This window comes from Triturus cristatus, unplaced genomic scaffold, assembly GCF_964204655.1.
Source record: "Triturus cristatus unplaced genomic scaffold, aTriCri1.1 SCAFFOLD_105, whole genome shotgun sequence".
Lineage (NCBI taxonomy): Eukaryota > Metazoa > Chordata > Amphibia > Caudata > Salamandridae > Triturus > Triturus cristatus.
Window position 1 is genome coordinate 686976 of NW_028187897.1, and position 25444 is coordinate 712419.

Genomic DNA, 25444 nt, shown 5'->3' on the forward strand with positions numbered 1-25444 from the left:
GAGCCGATTGGGCTGACGAGCCCTGGACCAGCACCTGCGTGACATGAGTGGTACTTTACCTGAGAATACTTTTTTGGCAGTCTACGCGGCAACCCCACACACCTACCTACTCCCTGCTGACGAGAGGCAACTACCTCAAAACACATGTCCAGGGATGACTAACGCGACACTTACTTTCACTTAAAACTTTGGCACAGGCGTATTCGCCGTCGCCACTTCATGGACCACAATTCCTTGGGGTAACACGCTGGTAGGACGAGCAGAGTGCGGCCAATCAGATTTTTGATTGTATTAAGGCTCCCTTGAGCCGATTGGGCTGACGAGCCCTGGACCAGCACCGGCGCGCCATGAGTGGTACTTTACCTGAGAATACTTTTTTGGCAGTCTACGTGGCAACCCCACACACATACCTACTCCCTGCTGACGAGAGGCAACTACCTCGAAACACGTGTCCAGGGATGGCTAACGCGACACTTACTTTCACTTAAAACTTTGGCACAGGTGTATTCGCCGTCGCCACTTCATGGACCACAATTCCTTGGGGTAACACGCTGGTAGGACGAGCAGAGTGCGGCCAATTGGATTTTTGATTGTATTAAGGCTCCCTTGAGCCGATTGGGCTGACGAGCCCTGGACCAGCACCTGCGCGCCATGAGTGGTAATTTACCTGAGAATACTTTTTTGGCAGTCTACGCGGCAACCCCACACACATACCTACTCCCTGCTGACGAGAGGCAACTACCTCGAAACACATGTCCAGGGATGGCTAACGCGACACTTACTTTCACTTAAAACTTTGGCACAGGCGTATTCGCTGTCGCCACTTCATGGACCACAATTCCTTGGGGTAACACGCTGGTAGGACGAGCAGAGTGCAGCCAATCGGATTTTTGATTGTATTAAGGCTCCCTTGAGCCGATTGAGCTGACGAGCCCTGGACCAGCACCTGCGCGCCATGAGTGGTACTATACCTGAGAATACTTTTTTGGCAGTCTAAGCGGCAACCCCACACACATACCTACTCCCTGCTGACGAGAGGCAAATACCTCGAAACACGTGTCCAGGGATGGCTAACGCGACACTTACTTTTACTTAAAACTTTGGCACAGGCGTATTCGCCGTCGCCACTTCATGGACCACAATTCCTTGGGGTAACACGCTGGTAGGACGAGCAGAGTGCGGCCAATCGGGTTTTGATTGTATTAAGGCTCCCTTGAGCCGATTGGGCTGACGAGCCCTGGACCAGCACCTGCGCGCCATGAGTGGTACTTTACCTGAGAATACTTTTTTGGCAGTCTACGCGGCAACCCCACACACATACCTACTCCCTGCTGACGAGAGGCAACTACCTCGAAACACGTGTCCAGGGATGGCTAACGCGACACTTACTTTCACTTAAAACTTTGGCACAGGAGTATTCACCGTCCCCACTTCATGGACCACAATTCCTTGGGGTAACACGCTGGTAGGACGAGCAGAGTGCGGCCAATCGGGTTTTTGATTGTATTAAGGCTCCCTTGAGCCGATTGGGCTGACGAGCCCTGGACCAGCACCTGCGTGCCATAAGTGGTACTTTACCTGAGAATACTTTTTTGGCAGTCTACGCGGCAACCCCACACACATACCTACTCCCTGCTGACGAGAGGCAACTACCTCAAAACACGTGTCCAGGGATGGCTAACGCGACACTTAATTTCACTTAAAACTTTGGCACAGGCGTATTCGCCGTCGCCACTTCATGGACCACAATTCCTTTGGGTAACACGCTGGTAGGACGAGCAGAGTGCGGCAAATCAGATTTTTGATTGTATTAAGGCTCCCTTGAGCCGATTGGGCTGACGAGCCCTGGACCAGCACCTGCGCGCCATGAGTGGTACTTTACCTGAGAATACTTTTTTGGCAGTCTACGCGGCAACCTCACACACATACCTACTCCTTGCTGACGAGAGGCAACTACCTCGAAACACGTGTGCAGGGATGGCTAACGCGACACTTACTTTCGCTTAAAACTTTGGCACAGGCGTATTCGCCGTCGCCACTTCATGGACCACAATTCCTTGGGGTAACACGCTGGTAGGACGAGCAGAGTGCGGCCAATCGGATTTTTGATTGTAATAAGGCTCCCTTGAGCCGATTGGGCTGATGAGCCCTGGACCAGCACCTGCGCGCCATGAGTGGTACTTTACCTGAGAATACTTTTTTGGCAGTCTACGCGGCAACTCCACACACATACCTACTCCCTGCTGATGAGAGGCAACTACCTCGAAACACGTGTCCAGAGATGGCTAACGCGACACTTACTTTCACTTAAAACTTTGGCACAGGCGTATTCGCCGTCGCCACTTCATGGACCACAATTCCTTGGGGTAACACGCTGGTAGGACGAGCAGAGTGCGGCCAATCGGATTTTTGATTGTATTAAGGCTCCCTTGAGCCGATTGGGCTGACGAGCCCTGGACCAGCACCTGCGCGCCACGAGTGGTACTTTACCTGAGAATATTTTTTTGGCAGTCTACGCGGCAACCCCACACACATACCTACTCCCTGCTGACGAGAGGCAACTACCTCGAAACATGTGTCGAGGGATGGCTAACGCGACACTTACTTTCACTTAAAACTTTGGCACAGGCGTATTCGCCGTCGCCACTTCATGGACCACAATTCCTTGGGGTAACACGCTGGTAGGACGAGCAGAGTGCGGCCAATCGGATTTTTGATTGTATTAAGGCTCCCTTGAGCCGATTGGGCTGACGAGCCTGGACCAGCACCTGCGCGCCATGACTGGTACTTTACCTGAGAATACTTTTTTGGCAGTCTACGCGGCAACCCCACACACATACCTACTCCCTGCTGACGAGAGGCAAATACCTCGAAACACGTGTCCAGGGATTGCTAACGCGACACTTACTTTCACTTAAAATTTGGCACAGACGTATTCGCCGTTGCCACTTTATGGACCACAATTCCTTGGGGTAACGCGCTGGTAGGACGAGCAGAGTGCGGCCAATCGGATTTCTGATTGTATTAAGGCTCCCTTGAGCCGATTGGGCTGACGAGCCCTGGACCAGCACCTGCGCGCCATGAGTGGTACTTTACCTGAGAATACTTTTTTGGCAGTCTACGCGGCAACCCCACACACATACCTACTCCCTGCTGACGAGAGGCAACTACCTCGAAACACGTGTCCAGGGATGGCTAACGCGACACTTACTTTCACTTAAAACTTTGGCACAGGCGTATTCGCCGTTGCCACTTCATGGACCACAATTCCTTGGGGTAACACGCTGGTAGGACGAGCAGAGTGCGGCCAATCGGATTTTTGATTGTATTAAGGCTCCCTTGAGCCGATTGGGCTGACGAGCCCTGGACCAGCACCGGCGCGCCATGAGTGGTACTTTACCTGAGAATACTTTTTTGGCAGTCTACGCGGCAACCCCACACACATACCTACTCCCTGCTGACGAGAGGCAACTACCTCGAAACACGTGTCCAGGGATGGCTAACGCGACACTTACTTTCACTTAAAACTTTGGCACAGGCGTATTCGCCGTCGCCACTTCATGGACCACAATTCCTTGGGGTAACACGCTGGTAGGACGAGCAGAGTGCGGCCAATTTGATTTTTGATTGTATTAAGGCTCCCTTGAGCCGATTGGGCTGACGAGCCCTGGACCAGCACCTGCGCGCCATGAGTGGTACTTTACCTGAGAATACTTTTTTGGCAGTCTACGCGGCAACCCCACACACATACCTACTCCCTGCTGACGAGAGGCAACTACCTCGAAACACATGTCCAGGGATGGCTAACGCGACACTTACTTTCACTTAAAACTTTGGCACAGGCGTATTCGCTGTCGCCACTTCATGGACCACAATTCCTTGGGGTAACACGCTGGTAGGACGAGCAGAGTGCAGCCAATCGGATTTTTTATTGTATTAAGGCTCCCTTGAGCCGATTGGGCTGACGAGCCCTGGACCAGCACCTGCGCGCCATGAGTGGTACTATACCTGAGAATACTTTTTTGGCAGTCTACGCGGCAACCCCACACACATACCTACTCCCTGCTGACGAGAGGCAACTACCTCGAAACACGTGTCCAGGGATGGCTAACGCGACACTTACTTTCACTTAAAACTTTGGCACAGGAGTATTCGCCGTTGCCACTTCATGGACCACAATTCCTTGGGGTAACACGCTGGTAGGACGAGCAGAGTGCGGCCAATCAGGTTTTTGATTGTATTAAGGCTCCCTTGAGCCGATTGGGCTGACGAGCCCTGGACCAGCACCTGCGCGCCATGAGTGGTACTTTACCTGAGAATACTTTTTTGGCAGTCTACGCGGCAACCCCACACACATACCTACTCCCTGCTGACGAGAGGCAACTACCTCGAAACACGTGTCCAGGGATGGCTAACGCGACACTTAATTTCACTTAAAACTTTGGCACAGGCGTATTCGCCGTCGCCACTTCATGGTCCACAATTCCTTTGGGTAACACGCTGGTAGGACGAGCAGAGTGCGGCCAATCGGATTTTTGATTGTATTAAGGCTCCCTTGAGCCGATTGGGCTGACGAGCCCTGGACCAGCACCTGCGCGCCATGAGTGGTACTTTACCTGAGAATACTTTTTTGGCAGTCTACGCGGCAACCTCACACACATACCTACTCCTTGCTGACGAGAGGCAACTACCTCGAAACACGTGTCGAGGGATGGCTAACGCGACACTTACTTTCACTTAAAACTTTGGCACAGGCGTATTCGCCGTCGCCACTTCATGGACCACAATTCCTTGGGGTAACACGCTGGTAGGACGAGCAGAGTGCGGCCAATCGGATTTTTGATTGTATTAAGGCTCCCTTGAGCCGATTGGGCTGACGAGCCCTGGACCAGCACCTGCGCGCCATGAGTGGTACTTTACCTGAGAATACTTTTTTGGCAGTCTACGCGGCAACCCCACACACATACCTACTCCCTGCTGACGAGAGGCAAATACCTCGAAACACGTGTCCAGGGATTGCTATAGCGACACTTACTTTCACTTAAAACTTTGGCACAGGCGTATTCGCCGTCGCCACTTTATGGACCACAATTCCTTGGGGTAACGCGCTGGTAGGACGAGCAGAGTGCGGCCAATCGGATTTTTGATTGTAATAATGCTCCCTTGAGCCGATTGGGCTGATGAGCCCTGGACCAGCACCTGCGCGCCACGAGTGGTACTTTACCTGAGAATACTTTTTTGGCAGTCTACGCGGCAACTCCACACACATACCTACTCCCTGCTGACGAGAGGCAACTACCTCGAAACACGTGTCCAGAGATGGCTAACGCGACACTTACTTTCACTTAAAAGTTTGGCACAGGCGTATTCGCCGTCGCCACTTCATGGACCACAATTCCTTGGGGTAACACGCTGGTAGGACGAGCAGAGTGCGGCCAATCGGATTTTTGATTGTATTAAGGCTCCCTTGAGCCGATTGGGCTGACGAGCCCTGGAGCAGCACCTGCGCGCCACGAGTGGTACTTTACCTGAGAATACTTTTTTGGCAGTCTACGTGGCAACCCCACACACATACCTACTCCCTGCTGACGAGAGGCAACTACCTCGAAACACGTGTCGAGGGATGGCTAACGCGACACTTACTTTCACTTAAAACTTTGGCACAGGCGTATTCGCCGTCGCCACTTCATGGACCACAATTCCTTGGGGTAACACGCTGGTAGGACGAGCAGAGTGCGGCCAATAGGATTTTTGTTTGTATTAAGGCTCCCTTGAGCCGATTGGGCTGACGAGCCCTGGACCAGCACCTGCGCGCCATGACTGGTACTTTACCTGAGAATACTTTTTTGGCAGTCTACGCGGCAACCCCACACACATACCTACTCCCTGCTGACGAGTGGCAACTACCTCGATACACGTGTCCAGGGATGGCTAACGCGACACTTACTTTCACTTAAAATTTTGGCACAGGCGTATTCGCCGTCGCCACTTCATGGACCACAATTCCTTGGGGTAACACGCTGGTAGGACGAGCAGAGTGCAGCCAATCGGATTTTTGATTGTATTAAGGCTCCCTTGAGACGATTGGGCTGATGAGCCCTGGACCAGCACCTGCGCGCCATGACTGGTACTTTACCTGAGAATACTTTTTTGGCAGTCTACGCGGCAACCCCACACACATACCTACTCCCTGCTGACGAGAGGCAAATACCTCGAAACACGTGTCCAGGGATGGCTAACACGACACTTACTTTCACTTAAAACTTTGGCACAGGCGTATTCGCCGTCGCCACTTCATGGACTACAATTCCTTGGGGTAACACGCTGGTAGGACGAGCAGAGTGCAGCCAATCGGATTTTTGATTGTATTAAGGCTCCCTTGAGCCGATTGGGCTGACGAGCCCTGGACCAGCACCTGCGAGCCATGAGTGGTACTTTACCTGAGAATACTTTTTTGGCAGTCTACGCGGCAACCCCACACACATACCTACTCCCTGCTGACGAGAGGCAACTACCTCGAAACACGTGTCCAGGGATGGCTAACGAAACACTTACTTTCACTTAAAACTTTGGCACATGCGTATTCGCCGTCGCCACTTCATGGACCACAATTCCTTGTTGTAACACGCTGGTAGGACGAGCAGAGTGCGGCCAATCGGATTTTTGATTGTATTAAGGCTCCCTTGAGCCGATTGGGCTGACGAGCCCTGGACCAGCACCTGCGCGCCATGAGTGGTACTTTACCTGAGAATACTTTTTTGGCAGTCTACGCGGCAACCCCACACACATACCTACTCCCTGCTGACGAGAGGCAAATACCTCGAAACACGTGTCCAGGGATTGCTAACGCGACACTTACTTTCACTTAAAATTTGGCACAGGTGTATTCGCCGTTGCCACTTTATGGACCACAATTCATTGGGGTAACGCGCTGGTAGGACGAGCAGAGTGCGGCCAATCGGGTTTTTGATTGTATTAAGGCTCCCTTGAGCCGATTGGGCTGACTAGCCCTGGACCAGCACCTGCGCGCCATGAATGGTACTTTACCTGAGAATACTTTTTTGAAAGTCTACGCGGCAACCCCACACACATACCTACTCCCTGCTGACGAGAGGCAACTACCTCGAAATACATGTGTCCAGGGATGGCTAACGCGACACTTACTTTCACTTAAAACTTTGGCACAGGAGTATTCGCCGTCGCCACTTCATGGACCACAATTCCTTGGGGTAACACGCTGGTAGGACGAGCAGAGTGCGGCCAATCGGGTTTTTGATTGTATTAAGGCTCCCTTGAGCCGATTGGGCTGACGAGCCCTGGACCAGCACCTGCGCGCCATGAGTGGTACTTTACCTGAGAATACTTTTTTGGCAGTCTACGCGGCAACCCCACACACATACCTACTCCCTGCTGACGAGAGGCAACTACCTCGAAACACGTGTCCAGGGATGGCTAACGCGACACTTAATTTCACTTAAAACTTTGGCACAGGCGTATTCGCCGTCGCCACTTCATGGTCCACAATTCCTTTGGGTAACACGCTGGTAGGACGAGCAGAGTGCGGCCAATCGGATTTTTGATTGTATTAAGGCTCCCTTGAGCCGATTGGGCTGACGAGCCCTGGACCAGCACCTGCGCGCCATGAGTGGTACTTTACCTGAGAATACTTTTTTGGCAGTCTACGTGGCAACCTCACACACATACCTACTCCTTGCTGACGAGAGGCAACTACCTCGAAACACGTGTCCAGGGATGGCTAACGCGACACTTACTTTCACTTAAAACTTTGGCACAGGCGTATTCGCCGTCGCCACTTCATGGACCACAATTCCTTGGGGTAACACGCTGGTAGGACGAGCAGAGTGCGGCCAATCGGATTTTTGATTGTGTTAAGGCTACCTTAAGCCGATTGGGCTGACGAGCCCTGGACCAGCACCTGCGCGCCATGAGTGGTACTTTACCTGAGAATACTTTTTTGGCAGTCTACGCGGCAACCCCACACACATACCTACTCCCTGCTGACGAGAGGCAACTACCTCGAAACACGTGTCCAGAGGTGGCTAACGCGACACTTACTTTCACTTAAAAGTTTGGCACAGGCGTATTCGCCGTCGCCACTTCATGGACCACAATTCCTTGGGGTAACACGCTGGTAGGACGAGCAGAGTGCGGCCAATCGGATTTTTGATTGTATTAAGGCTCCCTTGAGCCGATTGGGCTGACGAGCCCTGGACCAGCACCTGAGCGCCACGAGTGGTACTTTACCTGAGAATACTTTTTTGGCAGTCTACGCGGCAACCCCACACACATACCTACTCCCTGCTGACGAGAGGCAACTACCTCGAAACACGTGTCGAGGGATGGCTAACGCGACACTTACTTTCACTTAAAACTTTGGCACAGGCGTATTCGCCGTCGCCACTTCATGGACCAAAATTCCTTGGGGTAACACGCTGGTAGGACGAGCAGAGTGCGGCCAATCGGATTTTTGATTGTATTAAGGCTCCCTTGAGCCGATTGGGCTGACGAGCCCTGGACCAGCACCTGCGCGCCATGACTGGTACTTTACCTGAGAATACTTTTTTGGCAGTCTATGCGGCAACCCCACACACATACCTACTCCCTGCTGACGAGAGGCAACTACCTCGAAACACGTGTCCAGGGATGGCTAACGCGACACTTACTTTCACTTAAAACTTTGGCACAGGCGTATTCGCCGTCGCCACTTCATGGACCACAATTCCTTGTTGTAACACGCTGGTAGGACGAGCAGAGTGCGGCCAATCGGATTTTTGATTGTATTAAGGCTCCCTTGAGCCGATTGGGCTGACGAGCCCTGGACCAGCACCTGCGCGCCATGAGTGGTACTTTACCTGAGAATACTTTTTTGGCAGTCTACGCGGCAACCCCACACACATACCTACTCCCTGCTGACGAGAGGCAAATACCTCTTAACACGTGTCCAGGGATTGCTAACGCGACACTTACTTTCACTTAAAATTTGGCACAGGCGTATTCGCCGTTGCCACTTTATGGACCACAATTCATTGGGGTAACGCGCTGGTAGGACGAGCAGAGTGCGGCCAATCGGATTTTTGATTGTATTAAGGCTCCCTTGAGCCGATTGGGCTGACGAGCCCTGGACCAGCACCTGCGCGCCATGATTGGTACTTTACCTGAGAATACTTTTTTGGCAGTCTACGCGGCAACCCCACACACATACCTACTCCCTGCTGATGAGAGGCAAATACCTGGAAACACGTGTCCAGGGATGGCTAACGCGACACTTATTTTCACTTAAAACTTTGGCACAGGCGTATTCGCCGTCACCACTTCATGGACCACAATTCCTTGGGGTAACACGCTGGTAGGATGAGCAGAGTGCGACCAATCGGATTTTTGATTGTAATAAGGCTCCCTTGAGCCGATTGGGCTGATGAGCCCTGGACCAGCACCTGCGCGCCACGAGTGGTACTTTACCTGAGAATACTTTTTTGGCAGTCTACGCGGCAACTCCACACATATACCTACTCCCTGCTGACGAGAGGCAACTACCTCGAAACACGTGTCCAGGGATGGCTAACGCGACACTTACTTTCACTTAAAAGTTTGGCACAGGCGTATTCGCCGTCGCCACTTAATGGACCACAATTCCTTGGGGTAACACGCTGGTAGGACGAGCAGAGTGCGGCCAATCGGATTTTTGATTGTATTAAGGCTCCCTTGAGCCGATTGGGCTGACGAGCCCTGAACCAGCACATGCGCGCCATAAGTGGTACTTTACCTGAGAATACTTTTTTGGCAGTCTACGCGGCAACCCCACACACATACCTACTCCCTGCTGACGAGAGGCAACTACCTCGAAACACGTGTCCAGGATTTGGCTAATGCGACACTTACTTTCACTTAAAACTTTGGCACAGGCGTATTCGCCGTCGCCACTTCATGGACCACAATTCCTTGGGGTAACACGCTGGTAGGACGAGCAGAGTGCGGACAATCGCATTTTTGATTGTATTAAGGCTCCCTTGAGCCAATTGGGCTGACGAGCCCTGGACCAGCACCTGCGCGCCATGAGTGGTACTTTATCTGAGAATACTTTTTTGGCAGTCTACGTGGCAACCCCACACACACACCTACTCCCTGCTGACGAGAGGCAACTACCTCGAAACACGTGTCCAGGGATTTCTAACGCAACACTTACTTTCACTTAAACTTTGGCGCAGGCGTATTTGCCGTCACCACTTCATGGACCACAATTCCTTGGGGTAACACGCTGGTAGGACGAGCAGAGTGCGGCCAATCGAATTTTTGATTGTAATAAGGCTCCCTTGAGCCGATTGGGCTGACGAGCCCTGGACCAGCACCTGCGCGCCATGAGTGGTACTTTACCTGAGAATACTTTTTTGGCAGTCTACGTGGCAACCACACACCCATACCTACTCCCTGCTGATGAGAGGCAACTACCTCGAAACACGTGTCCAGGGATGGCTAATGCAACACTTACTTTCACTTAAAATTTTGGCACAGGAGTATTCGCCGTCGCCACTTCATAGACCACAATTCCTTGGGGTAACACGCTGGTAGGACGAGCAGAGAGTGGCCAATCGGAGTTTTTGATTGTATTAAGGCTCCCTTGAGCCGATTGGCCTGATGAGCCCTGGACCAGCACCTGCGCACCACTAGTAGTACTTTACCTGAGAATACTTTTTTGGCAGTCTACGCGGCAACCCCACACACATACCTACTCCCTGCTGACGAGAGGCAACTACCTCGAAACACGTGTCCAGGGATGGCTAACGCAACACTTACTTTCACTTAAAACTTTGGCACAGGAGTATTCGCCGTCGCCACTTCATGGACCACAATTCCTTGGGGTAACACACTGGTAGGACGAGCAGAGTGCGTCCAATCGGATTTTTGATTGTATTAAGGCTCCCTTGAGCCGATTGGGCTGACGAGCCCTGGACCAGCACCTGCGCGCCATGAGTGGTACTTTACCTGAGAATACTTTTTTGGCAGTCTACGCGGCAACCCCACACACATACCTACTCCCTGCTGACGAGAGGCAAATACCTCGAAACACGTGTCCAGGGATTGCTAACTCGACACTTACTTTCACTTAAAATTTGGCACAGGCGTATTCGCCATTGCCACTTTATGGACCACAATTCCTTGGGGTAACGCACTGGTAGGACGAGCAGAGTGCGGCCAATCGGATTTTTGATTGTATTAAGGCTCCCTTGAGCCGATTGGGCTGACGAGCCCTGGACCAGCACCTGCGCGCCATGAGTGGTACTTTACCTGAGAATACTTTTTTGGCAGTCTACGCGGCAACCCCACACACATACCTACTCCCTGCTGACGAGAGGCAACTACCTCAAAATACGTGTCCAAGTATGGCTAACGCAACACTTACTTTCACTTAAAACTTTGGCACAGGCGTATTCGCCGTCGCCACTTCATGGACCACAATTCCTTGGGGTAACACGCTGGTAGGATGAGCAGAAGGCGGCCAATCGGATTTTTTATTGTATTAAGGCTCCCTTGAGCCGATTGGGCTGACGAGCCCTGGACCAGCACCTGCGCGCCATGAGTGCTACTTTACCTGAGAATACTTTTTTTGCAGTCTACGCGGCAACCCCACACACATACCTACTCCCTGCTGACGAGAGGCAACTACCCCAAAACACGTGTCCAGGGATGGCTAACGCGACACTTACTTTCACTTAAAACTTTGGCACAGGCGTATTCGCCGTCGCAACTTCATGGACCACAATTCCTTGGGGTAACACGCTGGTAGGACGAGCAGAGTGCGGCCAATCGGATTTTTGATTGTATTAAGGCTCCCTTGAGCCGATTGGGCTGACGAGCCCTGGATCAGCACCTGCGCGCCATGAGTGGTACTTTACCTGAGAATACTTTTTTGGCAGTCTACACGGCAACCCCACACACATACCTACTCCCTGCTGACGAGAGGCAACTACCTCGAAACACGTGTCCAGGGATGGCTAACGCGACACTTACTTTCACTTAAAACTTTGGCACAGGCGTATTCGCCGTCGCCACTTCATGGTCCACAATTCCTTGGGGTAACACGCTGGTAGGACGAGCAGAGTGCGGCCAATCGGATTTTTTATTGTATTAAGGCTCCCTTGAGCCGATTGGGCTGACGAGCCCTGGACCAGCACCTGCGCGCCATGAGTGGTACTTTACCTGAGAATACATTTTTGGCAGTCTACGTGGCAACCACACACCCATACCTACTCCCTGCTGATGAGAGGCAACTACCTCGAAACACGTGTCCAGGGATGGCTAATGCAACACTTACTTTCACTTAAAATTTTGGCACAGGAGTATTCGCCGTCGCCACTTCATAGACCACAATTCCTTGGGGTAACACGCTGGTAGGACGAGCAGAGTGTGGCCAATCGGAGTTTTTGATTGTATTAAGGCTCCCTTGAGCCGATTGGGCTGATGAGCCCTGGACCAGCACCTGCGCGCCACGAGTATTACTTTACCTGAGAATACTTTTTTGGCAGTCTACGCGGCAACCCCACACACATACCTACTCCCTGCTGACGAGAGGCAACTACCTCGAAACACGTGTCCAGGGATGGCTAACGCAACACTTACTTTCACTTAAAACTTTGGCACAGGAGTATTCGCCGTCGCCACTTCATGGACCACAATTCCTTGGGGTAACACACTGGTAGGACGAGCAGAGTGCGTCCAATCGGATTTTTGATTGTATTAAGGCTCCCTTGAGCCGATTGGGCTGACGAGCTCTGGACCAGCACCTGCGCGCCATGAGTGGTACTTTACCTGAGAATACTTTTTTGGCAGTCTACGCAGCAACCCCACACACATACCTACTCCCTGTTGACGAGAGGCAACTACCTCAAAACACGTGTCCAGGGATGGCTAACGCGACACTTACTTTCACTTAAAACTTTGGCACAGGCGTATTCGCCGTCGCCACTTCATGGACTACAATTCCTTGGGGTAACACGCTGGTAGGACGAGCAGAGTGCGGCCAATCGGATTTTTGATTGTATTAAGGCTCCCTTCAGCCGATTGGGCTGACGAGCCCTGGACCAGCACCTGCGCGCCATTAGTGGTACTTTACCTGAGAATACTTTTTTGGCAGTCTATGCGGCAACCCCACACACATACCTACTCCCTGCTGACGAGAGGCAAATACCTCGAAACACGTGTCCAGGGATTGCTAACGCGACACTTACTTTCACTTAAAATTTGGCACAGGCGTATTCGCCGTTGCCACTTTATGGACCACAATTCCTTGGGGTAACGCACTGGTAGGACGAGCAGAGTGCGGCCAATCGGATTTTTGATTGTATTAGGGCTCCCTTGAGCCGATTGGGCTGACGAGCCCTGGACCAGCACCTGCGCGCCATGAGTGGTACTTTACCTGAGAATACTTTTTTGGCAGTCTACGCGGCAACCCCACACACATACCTACTCCCTGCTGACGAGAGGCAACTACCTCAAAATACGTGTCCAAGGATGGCTAACGCAACACTTACTTTCACTTAAAACTTTGGCACAGGCGTATTCGCCGTCGCCACTTCATGGACCACAATTCCTTGGGGTAACACGCTGGTAGGATGAGCAGAAGGCGGCCAATCGGATTTTTTATTGTATTAAGGCTCCCTTGAGCCGATTGGGCTGACGAGCCCTGGACCAGCACCTGCGCGCCATGAGTGCTACTTTACCTGAGAATACTTTTTTTGCAGTCTACGCGGCAACCCCACACACATACCTACTCCCTGCTGACGAGAGGCAACTACCCCAAAACACGTGTCCAGGGATGGCTAACGCGACACTTACTTTCACTTAAAACTTTGGCACAGGCGTATTCGCCGTCGCAACTTCATGGACCACAATTCCTTGGGGTAACACGCTGGTAGGACGTGCAGAGTGCGGCCAATCGGATTTTTGATTGTATTAAGGCTCCCTTGAGCCGATTGGGCTGACGAGCCCTGGATCAGCACCTGCGCGCCATGAGTGGTACTTTACCTGAGAATACTTTTTTGGCAGTCTACACGGCAACCCCACACACATACCTACTCCCTGCTGACGAGAGGCAACTACCTCGAAACACGTGTCCAGGGATGGCTAACGCGACACTTACTTTCACTTAAAACTTTGGCACAGGCGTATTCGCCGTCGCCACTTCATGGTCCACAATTCCTTGGGGTAACACGCTGGTAGGACGAGCAGAGTGCGGCCAATCGGATTTTTTATTGTATTAAGGCTCCCTTGAGCCGATAAGGCTGACGAGCCCTGGACCAGCACCTGCGCGCCATGAGTGGTACTTTACCTGAGAATACATTTTTGGCAGTCTACGCGGCAACCCCACACACATACCTACTCCCTGCTGACGAGAGGCAACTACCTCGAAACACGTGTCCAGGGATGGCTAACGCGACACTTACTTTCACTTAAAACTTTGGCACAGGCGTATTCGCCGTCGCCACTTCATGGACCACAGTTCCTTGGGGTAACACGCTGGTAGGACGAGCAGAGTGCGGCCAATCGGATTTTTGATTGTATTAAGGCTCCCTTGAGCCGATTGGGCTGACGAGCACTGGACCAGCACCTGCGCGCCATGAGTGGTACTTTACCTGAGAATACTTTTTTGACAGTCTACGCGGCAACCCCACACACATACCTACTCCCTGCTGACGAAAGGCAACTATCTCGAAACACGTGTCCAGGGATGGCTAACGCGACACTTACTTTCACTTAAAACTTTGGCACAGGCGTATTCGCCGTCGCCACTTCATGGACCACAATTCCTTGGGGTAATACGCTGGTAGGATGAGCAGAGTACGGCCAATCGGATTTTTGATTTTATTAAGGCTCCCTTGAGCCGATTGGGCTGACGAGCCATGGACCAGCACCTGCGCGCCATGAGTGGTACTTTACCTGAGAATACTTTTTTGGCAGTCTACGCGGCAACCCCACACACATACCTACTCCCTGCTGACGAGAGGCAACTACCTCGAAACACGTGTCCAGGGATGGCTAACGCGACACTTACTTTCACTTAAAACTTTGGCACAGGCGTATTCGCCGTCGCCACTTCATGGACCACAATTCCTTGGGGTAACACGCTGGTAGGACGAGCAGAGTGCGGCCAATCGGATTTTTGATTGTATTAAGGCTCCCTTGAGCCGATAGGGCTGACGAGCCCTGGACCAGCACCTGCGCGCCATGAGTGGTACTTTACCTGAGAATACTTTTTTGGCAGTCTACGCGGCAACCCCACACACATACCTACTCCCTGCTGACGAGAGGCAACTACCTCGAAACACGTGTCCAGGGATGGCTAACGCGACACTTACTTTCACTTAAAACTTTAGCACAGGAGTATTCGCAGTCGCCACTTCATGGACCACAATTCCTTGGGGTAACACGCTGGTAGGACGAGCAGAGTGCGGCCAATCGGATTTTTGATTGTATTAAGGCTCCCTTGAGCCGATTGGGCTGATGAGCCCTGGACCAGCACCTGCGCGCCACGAGTGGTACTTTACCTGAGAATACTTTTTTGGCAGTCTACGCGGCAACTCCACACACATACCTACTCCCTGCTGACGAGAGGCAACTACCTCGAAACACGTGTCCAGGGATGGCTAACGCGACACTTACTTTCACTTAAAAGTTTGGCACAGGCATATTCGCCGTCGGCACTTCATGGACCACAATTCCTTGGGGTAACACGCTGGTAGGACGAGCAGAGTGCGGCCAATCCGATTTTTGATTGTATTAAGGCTCCCTTGAGCCGATTGGGCTGATGAGCCCTGGACCAGCACCTGCGCGCCATGAGTGGTACTTTACCTGAGAATACTTTTTTAGCAGTCTACGCGGCAACCCCACACACATACCTACTCCCTGCTGACGAGAGGCAACTACCTCGAAACACGTGTCCGGGGATGGCTAACGCGACACTTACTTTCACTTAAAACTTTGGCACAGGCGTATTCGCCGTCGCCACTTCATGGACCACAATTCCTTGGGGTAACACGCTGGTAGGACGAGCAGAGTGCGGCCAATTGGATTTTTGATTGTATTAAGGCTCCCTTGAGCCGATTGGGCTGACGAGCCCTGGACCAGCACCTGCGCGCCATGAGTGGTACTTTACCTGAGAATACATTTTTGGCAGTCTACGCGGCAACCCCACACACATACCTACTCCCTGCTGACGAGAGGCAACTACCTCGAAACACGTGTCCAGGGATGGCTAACGCGACACTTACTTTCACTTAAAACTTTGGCACAGGCGTATTCGCCGTCGCCACTTCATGGACCACAATTCCTTGGGGTAACACGCTGGTAGGACGAGCAGAGTGCAGCCAATCGGATTTTTGATTGTATTAAGGCTCCCTTGAGCCGATTGGGCTGACGAGCCCTGGACCAGCACCTGCGCGCCATGAGTGGTACTTTACCTGAGAATACTTTTTTGTCAGTCTACGCGGCAACCCCACACACATACCTACTCCCTGCTGACGAGAGGCAAATACCTCGAAACACGTGTCCAGGGATGGCTAACGCGACACTTACTTTCACTTAAAACTTTGGCACAGGCGTATTCGCCGTCGCCACTTCATGGACCACAATTCCTTGGGGTAACACGCTGGTAGGACGAGCAGAGTGCGGCCAATCGGATTTTTGATTGTATTAAGGCTCCCTTGAGCCGATTGGGCTGACGAGCCCTGGACCAGCACCTGCGTGCCATGAGTGGTACTTTACCTGAGAATACTTTTTTGGCAGTCTACGCGGCAACCCCACACACATACCTACTCCCTGCTGACGAGAGGCAACTACCTCGAAACACGTGTCCAGGGATGGCTAACGCGACATTTACTTTCACTTAAAACTTTGGCACAGGCGTATTCGCCGTCGCCACTTCATGGACCACAATTCCTTGGGGTAACACGCTGGTAGGACGAGCAGAGTGCTGCCAATCGGATTTTTGATTGTATTAAGGCTCCCTTGAGCCGATTGGGCTGACGAGCCCTGGACCAGCACCTGCGCGCCATGAGTGCTACTTTACCTGAGAATACTTTTTTTGCAGTCTACGCGGCAACCCCACACACATACCTACTCCCTGCTGACGAGAGGCAACTACCCCGAAACACATGTCCAGGGATGGCTAACGCGACACTTACTTTCACTTAAAACTTTGGCACAGGCGTATTCGCCGTCGCCACTTCATGGACCACAATTCCTTGGGGTAACACGCTGGTAGGACGAGCAGAGTGCGGCCAATCGGATTTTTGATTGTATTAAGGCTCCCTTGAGCCGATTGGGCTGACGAGCCCTGGATCAGCACCTGCGCGCCATGAGTGGTACTTTACCTGAGAATACTTTTTTGGCAGTCTACGCGGCAACCCCACACACACACCTACTCCCTGCTGACGAGAGGCAACTACCTCGAAACACGTGTCCAGGGATGGCTAACGCAACACTTACTTTCACTTAAAACTTTGGCACAGGAGTATTCGCTGTCGCCACTTCATGGACCACAATTCCTTGGGGTAATACGCTGGTAGGACGAGCAGAGGGTGTCCAATCGTATTTTTGATTGTATTAAGGCTCCCTTGAGCCGATTGGGCTGACGAGCCCTGGACCAGCACCTGCGCGCCATGAGTGGTACTTTACCTGAGAATACTTTTTTGGCAGTCTACGCGGCAACCCCACACACATACCTACTCCCTGTTGACGAGAGGCAACTACCTCGAAACACGTGTCCAGGGATGGCTAACGCGACACTTATTTTCACTTAAAACTTTGGCACACGCGTATCCGCCGTCGCCACTTCATGGACCACAATTCCTTGGGGTAACACGCTGGTAGGACGAGCAGAGTGCGGCCAATCGGATTTTTTATTGTATTAAGGCTCCCTTGAGCCGATTGGGCTGACGAGCCCTGGACCAGCACCTGCGCGCCATGAGTGGTACTTTACCTGAGAATACTTTTTTGGCAGTCTACGCGGCAACCCCACACATATACCTACTCCCTGCTGACGAGAGGCAACTACCTCGAAACACGTGTCCAGGGATGGCTAACGCGACACTTACTTTCACTTAAAACTTTGGCACAGGCGTATTCGCCGTCGCCACTTCATGGACCACAGTTCCTTGGGGTAACACGCTGGTAGGACGAGCAGAGTGTGGCCAATCGGATTTTTGATTGTATTAAGGCTCCCTTGAGCCGATTGGGCTGACGAGCCCTGGACCAGCACCTGCGCGCCATGAGTGGTACTTTACCTGAGAATACTTTTTTGGCAGTCTACGCGGCAACCCCACACACATACCTACTCCCTGCTGACGAGAGGCAACTACCTCGAAACACGTGTCCGGGGATGGCTAACGCGACACTTACTTTCACTTAAAACTTTGGCACAGGCGTATTCGCCGTTGCCACTTCATGGACCACAATTCCTTGGGGTAACACGCTGGTAGGACGAGCAGAGTGCGGCCAATTGGATTTTTGATTGTATTAAGGCTCCCTTGAGCCGATTGGGCTGACGAGCCCTGGACAGGCACCTGCGCGCCATGAGTGGTACTTTACCTGAGAATACATTTTTGGCAGTCTACGCGGCAACCCCACACACATACCTACTCCCTGCTGACGAGAGGCAACTACCTCGAAACACGTGTCCAGGGATGGCTAACGTGACACTTACTTTCACTTAAAACTTTGGCACAGGCGTATTCGCCGTCGCCACTTCATGGACCACAATTCCTTGGGGTAACACGCTGGTAGGACGAGCAGAGTGCGGCCAATCGGATTTTTAATTGTATTAAGGCTCCCTTGAGCCGATTGGGCTGACGAGCCCTGGACCAGCACCTGCGCGCCATGAGTGGTACTTTACCTGAGAATACTTTTTTGACAGTCTACGCGGCAACACCACACACATACCTACTCCCTGCTGACGAGAGGCAACTACCTCGAAACACGTGTCCAGGGATGGCTAACGCGACACTTATTTTCACTTAAAACTTTGGCACAGGCGTATTCGCCGTCGCCACTTCATGGACCACAATTCCTTGGGGTAACACGCTGGTAGGACGTGCAGAGTGCGGCCAATCGGATTTTTTATTGTATTAAGGCTCCCTTGAGCCGATTGGGCTGACGAGCCCTGGACCAGCACATGCGCGACATGAGTGGTACTTTACCTGAGAATACTTTTTTGGCGGTCTACGCGGCAACCCCACACATATACCTACTCCCTGCTGACGAGAGGCAACTACCTCGAAACACGTGTCCAGGGATGGCTAACGCGACACTTACTTTCACTTAAAACTTTGGCACAGGCGTATTCGCCGTCGCCACTTCATGGACCACAGTTCCTTGGGGTAACACGCTGGTAGGACGAGCAGAGTGTGGCCAATCGGATTTTTGATTGTATTAAGGCTCCCTTGAGCCGATTGGGCTGACGAGCCCTGGACCAGCACCTGCGCGCCATGAGTGGTACTTTACCTGAGAATACTTTTTTGGCAGTCTACGCGGCAACCCCACACACATACCTACTCCCTGCTGACGAGAGGCAACTACCTCGAAACACGTGTCCGGGGATGGCTAACGCGACACTTACTTTCACTTAAAACTTTGGCACAGGCGTATTCGCCGTTGCCACTTCATGGACCACAATTCCTTGGGGTAACACGCTGGTAGGACGAGCAGAGTGCGGCCAATTGGATTTTTGATTGTATTAAGGCTCCCTTGAGCCGATTGGGCTGACGAGCCCTGGACCAGCACCTGCGCGCCATGAGTGGTACTTTACCTGAGAATACATTTTTGGCAGTCTACGCGGCAACCCCACACACATACCTACTCCCTGCTGACGAGAGGCAACTACCTCGAAACACGTGTCCAGGGATGGCTAACGCGACACTTACTTTCACTTAAAACTTTGGCACAGGCGTATTCGCCGTCGCCACTTCATGGACCACAATTCCTTGGGGTAACACGCTGGTAGGACGAGCAGAGTGCGGCCAATCGGATTTTTTATTGTATTAAGGCTCCCTTGAGCCGATTGGGCTGACGAGCCCTGGACCAGCACCTGCGTGCCATGAGTGGTACTTTACCTGAGAATACTTTTTTGGCAGTCTACGCGGCAACCCCACACACATACCTACTCCCTGCTGACGAGAGGCAACTACCTCGAAACACGTGTCCAGGGATGGCTAACGCGACACTTACTTTCACTTAAAACTTTGGCACAGGCGTATTCGCCGTCGCCACTTCATGGACCACAATTCCTTGGGGTAACACGCTGGTAGGACGAGCAGAGTGCGGCCAATCGGATTTTTGATTGTATTAAGGCTCCCTTGAGCCGATTGGGCTGACGAGCCCTGGATCAGCACCTGCGCGCCATGAGTGGTACTTTACCTGAGAATACTTTTTTGGCAGTCTACGCGGCAACCCCACACACACACCTACTCCCTGCTGACGAGAGGCAACTACCTCGAAACACGTGTCCAGGGATGGCTAACGCAACACTTACTTTCACTTAAAACTTTGGCACAGGCGTATTCGCCGTCGCCACTTCATGGACCACAATTCCTTGGGGTAACACGCTGGTAGGACGAGCAGAGTGCTGCCAATCGGATTTTTGATTGTATTAAGGCTCCCTTGAGCCGATTGGGCTGACGAGCCCTGGACCAGCACCTGCGCGCCATGAGTGGTACTTTACCTGAGAATACTTTTTTGGCAGTCTACGCGGCAACCCCACACACATACCTACTCCCTGCTGACGAGAGGCAACTACCTTGAAACACGTGTCCAGGGATGGCTAACGCAACACTTACTTTCACTTAAAACTTTGGCACAGGAGTATTCGCTGTCGCCACTTCATGGACCACAATTCCTTGGGGTAATACGCTGGTAGGACGAGCAGAGGGTGTCCAATCGTATTTTTGATTGTATTAAGGCTCCCTTGAGCCGATTGGGCTGACGAGCCCTGGACCAGCACCTGCGCGCCATGAGTGGTACTTTACCTGAGAATACTTTTTTGGCAGTCTACGCGGCAACCCCACACACATACCTACTCCCTGTTGACGAGAGGCAACTACCTCGAAACACGTGTCCAGGGATGGCTAACGCGACACTTATTTTCACTTAAAACTTTGGCACACGCGTATCCGCCGTCGCCACTTCATGGACCACAATTCCTTGGGGTAACACGCTGGTAGGACGAGCAGAGTGCGGCCAATCGGATTTTTAATTGTATTAAGGCTCCCTTGAGCCGATTGGGCTGACGAGACCTGGACCAGCACCTGCGCGCCATGAGTGCTACTTTACCTGAGAATACTTTTTTTGCAGTCTACGCAGCAACCCCACACACATACCTACTCCCTGCTGACGAGAGGCAACTACCCCGAAACACGTGTCCAGGGATGGCTAACGCAACACTTACTTTCACTTAAAACTTTGGCACAGGCGTATTCGCCGTCGCCACTTCATGGACCACAATTCCTTGGGGTAACACGCTGGTAGGACGTGCAGAGTGCGGCCAATCGGATTTTTTATTGTATTAAGGCTCCCTTGAGCCGATTGGGCTGACGAGCCATGGACCAGCACCTGCGCGCCATGAGTGGTACTTTACCTGAGAATACTTTTTTGGCAGTCTACGCGGCAACCCCACACACATACCTACTCCCTGCTGACGAGAGGCAACTACCTCGAAACAATTGTCCAGGGATGGCTAACGCGACACTTACTTTCACTTAAAACTTTGGCACAGGCGTATTTGCAGTCGTCACTCCATGGACCACAATTCCTTGGGGTAACACGCTGGTAGGACGAGCAGAGTGCGGCCAATCGGATTTTTGATTGTATTATGGCTCCCTTGAGCCGATTGGGCTGACGAGCCCTGGACCAGCACCTGCGCGCCATGAGTGGTACTTTACCTGAGAATACTTTTTTGGCAGTCTACGCGGCAACCCCACACACATATCTACTCCCTGCTGACGAAAGGCAACTACCTCGAAACACGTGTCCAGGGATGGCTAACGCGACACTTACTTTCACTCGAACCTTTGGCACAGGCGTATTCGCCGTCGCCACTTCATGGACCACAATTCCTTGGGGTAATACGCTGGTAGGATGAGCAGAGTGCGGCCAATCGGATTTTTGATTGTATTAAGGCTCCCTTGAGCCGATTGGGCTGATGAGCCCTGGACCAGCACCTGCGTGCCACGAGTGGTACTTTACCTGAGAATACTTTTTTGGCAGTCTACGCGGCAACTCCACACACATACCTACTCCCTGCTGACGAGAGGCAACTACCTCGAAACACGTGTCCAGGGATGGCTAACGCGACACTTACTTTCACTTAAAAGTTTGGCACAGGCGTATTCGCCGTCGGCACTTCATGGACCACAATTCCTTGGGGTACCACGCTGGTAGGACGAGCAGAGTGCGGCCAATCCGATTTTTGATTGTATTAAGGCTCCCTTGAGCCGATTGGGCTGACGAGCCCTGGACCAGCACCTGCGCGCCATGAGTGGTACTTTACCTGAGAATACTTTTTTGGCAGTCTACGCGGCAACCCCACACACATACCTACTCCCTGCTGACGAGAGGCAACTACCTCGAAACACGTGTCCGGGGATGGCTAACGCGACACTTACTTTCACTTAAAACTTTGGCACAGGCGTATTCGCCGTTGCCACTTCATGGACCACAATTCCTTGGGGTAACACGCTGGTAGGACGAGCAGAGTGCGGCCAATTGGATTTTTGATTGTATTAAGGCTCCCTTGAGCCGATTGGGCTGACGAGCCCTGGACCAGCACCTGCGCGCCATGAGTGGTACTTTACCTGAGAATACATTTTTGGCAGTCTACGCGGCAACCCCACACACATACCTACTCCCTGCTGACGAGAGGCAACTACCTCGAAACACGTGTCCAGGGATGGCTAACGCGACACTTACTTTCACTTAAAACTTTGGCACAGGCGTATTCGCCGTCGCCACTTCATGGACCACAATTCCTTGGGGTAACACGCTGGTAGGACGAGCAGAGTGCGGCCAATCGGATTTTTTATTGTATTAAGGCTCCCTTGAGCCGATTGGGCTGGCGAGCCCTGGACCAGCACCTGCGCGCCATGAGTGGTACTTTACCTGAGAATACTTTTTTGTCAGTCTACGCGGCAACCCCACACACATACCTACTCCCGGCTGACGAGAGGCAAATACCTCGAAACACGTGTCCAGGGATGGCTAACGCGACACTTACTTTCACTTAAAACTTTGGCACAGGCGTATTCGCCGTCGCCACTTCATGGACCACAATTCCTTGGGGTAACACGCTGGTAGGACGAGCAGAGTGCGGCCAATCGGATTTTTGATTGTATTAAGGCTCCCTTGAGCCGATTGGGCTGACGAGCCCTGGACCAGCACCTGCGCGCCATGAGTGGTACTTTACCTGAGAATACTTTTTTGGCAGTCTACGTGGCAACCCCACACATATACCTACTCCCTGCTGACGATAGGCAACTACCTCGAAACACGTGTCCAGGGATGGCTAACGCGACACTTACTTTCACTTAAAACTTTGGCACAGGCGTATTCGCCGTCGCCACTTCATGGACCACAATTCCTTGGGGTAACACGCTGGTAGGATGAGCAGAGTGCGGCTAATCGGATTTTTGATTGTATTAAGGCTCCCTTGAGCCGATTGGGCTGACGAGCCCTGGACCAGCACCTGCGCGCCATGAGTGGTACTTTACCTGAGAATACTTTTTTGACAGTCTACGCAGCAACCCCACACACATACCTACTCCCTGCTGACGAGAGGCAACTACCTCGAAACACGTGTCCAGGGATGGCTAACGTGACACTTACTTTCACTTAAAACTTTGGCACAGGCGTATTTGCCGTCGTCACTCCATGGACCACAATTCCTTGGGGTAACACGCTGGTAGGACGAGCAGAGTGCGGCCAATCGGATTTTTGATTGTATTAAGGCTCCCTTGAGCCGATTGGGCTGACGAGCCCTGGACCAGCACCTGCGCGCCATGAGTGGTACTTTACCTGAGAATACTTTTTTGGCAGTCTACGCGGCAACCCCACACACATATCTACTCCCTGCTGACGAAAGGCAACTACCTCGAAACACGTGTCCAGGGATGGCTAACGCGACACTTACTTTCACTTAAAACTTTGGCACAGGCGTATTCGCCGTCGCCACTTCATGGACCACAATTCCTTGGGGTAATACGCTGGTAGGATGAGCAGAGTACGGCCAATCGGATTTTTGATTGTATTAAGGCTCCCTTGAGCCGATTGGGCTGACGAGCCCTGGACCAGCACCTGCGCGCCATGAGTGGTACTTTACCTGAGAATACTTTTTTGGCAGTCTACGCGGCAACCCCACACACATACCTACTCCCTGCTGACGAGAGGCAACTACCTCGAAACACGTGTCCAGGGATGGCTAACGCGACACTTACTTTCACTTAAAACTTTGGCACAGGCGTATTCGCCGTCGCCACTTCATGGACCACAATTCCTTGGGGTAACACGCTGGTAGGACGAGCAGAGTGCGGCCAATCGGATTTTTGATTGTATTAAGGCTCCCTTGAGCCGATTGGGCTGACGAGCCCTGGACCAGCACCTGCGCGCCATGAGTGGTACTTTACCTGAGAATACTTTTTTGGCAGTCTACGCGGCAACCCCACACACATACCTACTCACTGCTGACGAGAGGCAACTACCTCGAAACACGTGTCCAGGGATGGCTAACGCGACACTTACTTTCACTTAAAACTTTGGCACAGGAGTATTCGCCGTCGCCACTTCATGGACCACAATTCCTTGGGGTAACACGCTGGTAGGACGAGCAGAGTGCGGCCAATCGGATTTTTGATTGTATTAAGGCTCCCTTGAGCCGATTGGGCTGATGAGCCCTGGACCAGCACCTGCGCGCCACGAGTGGTACTTTACCTGAGAATACTTTTTTGGCAGTCTACGCGGCAACTCCACACATATACCTACTCCCTGCTGACGAGAGGCAACTACCTCGAAACACGTGTCCAGGGATGGCTAACGCGACACTTACTTTCACTTAAAAGTTTGGCACAGGCGTATTCGCCGTCGGCACTTCATGGACCACAATTCCTTGGGGTAACACGCTGGTAGGACGAGCAGAGTGCGGCCAATCTGATTTTTGATTGTATTAAGGCTCCCTTGAGCCGATTGGGCTGACGAGCCCTGGACCAGCACCTGCGCGCCATGAGTGGTACTTTACCTGAGAATACCTTTTTGGCAGTCTACGCGGCAACCCCACACACATACCTACTCCCTGCTGACGAGAGGCAACTACCTCGAAACACGTGTCCGGGGATGGCTAACGCGACACTTACTTTCACTTAAAACTTTGGCACAGGCGTATTCGCCGTCGCCA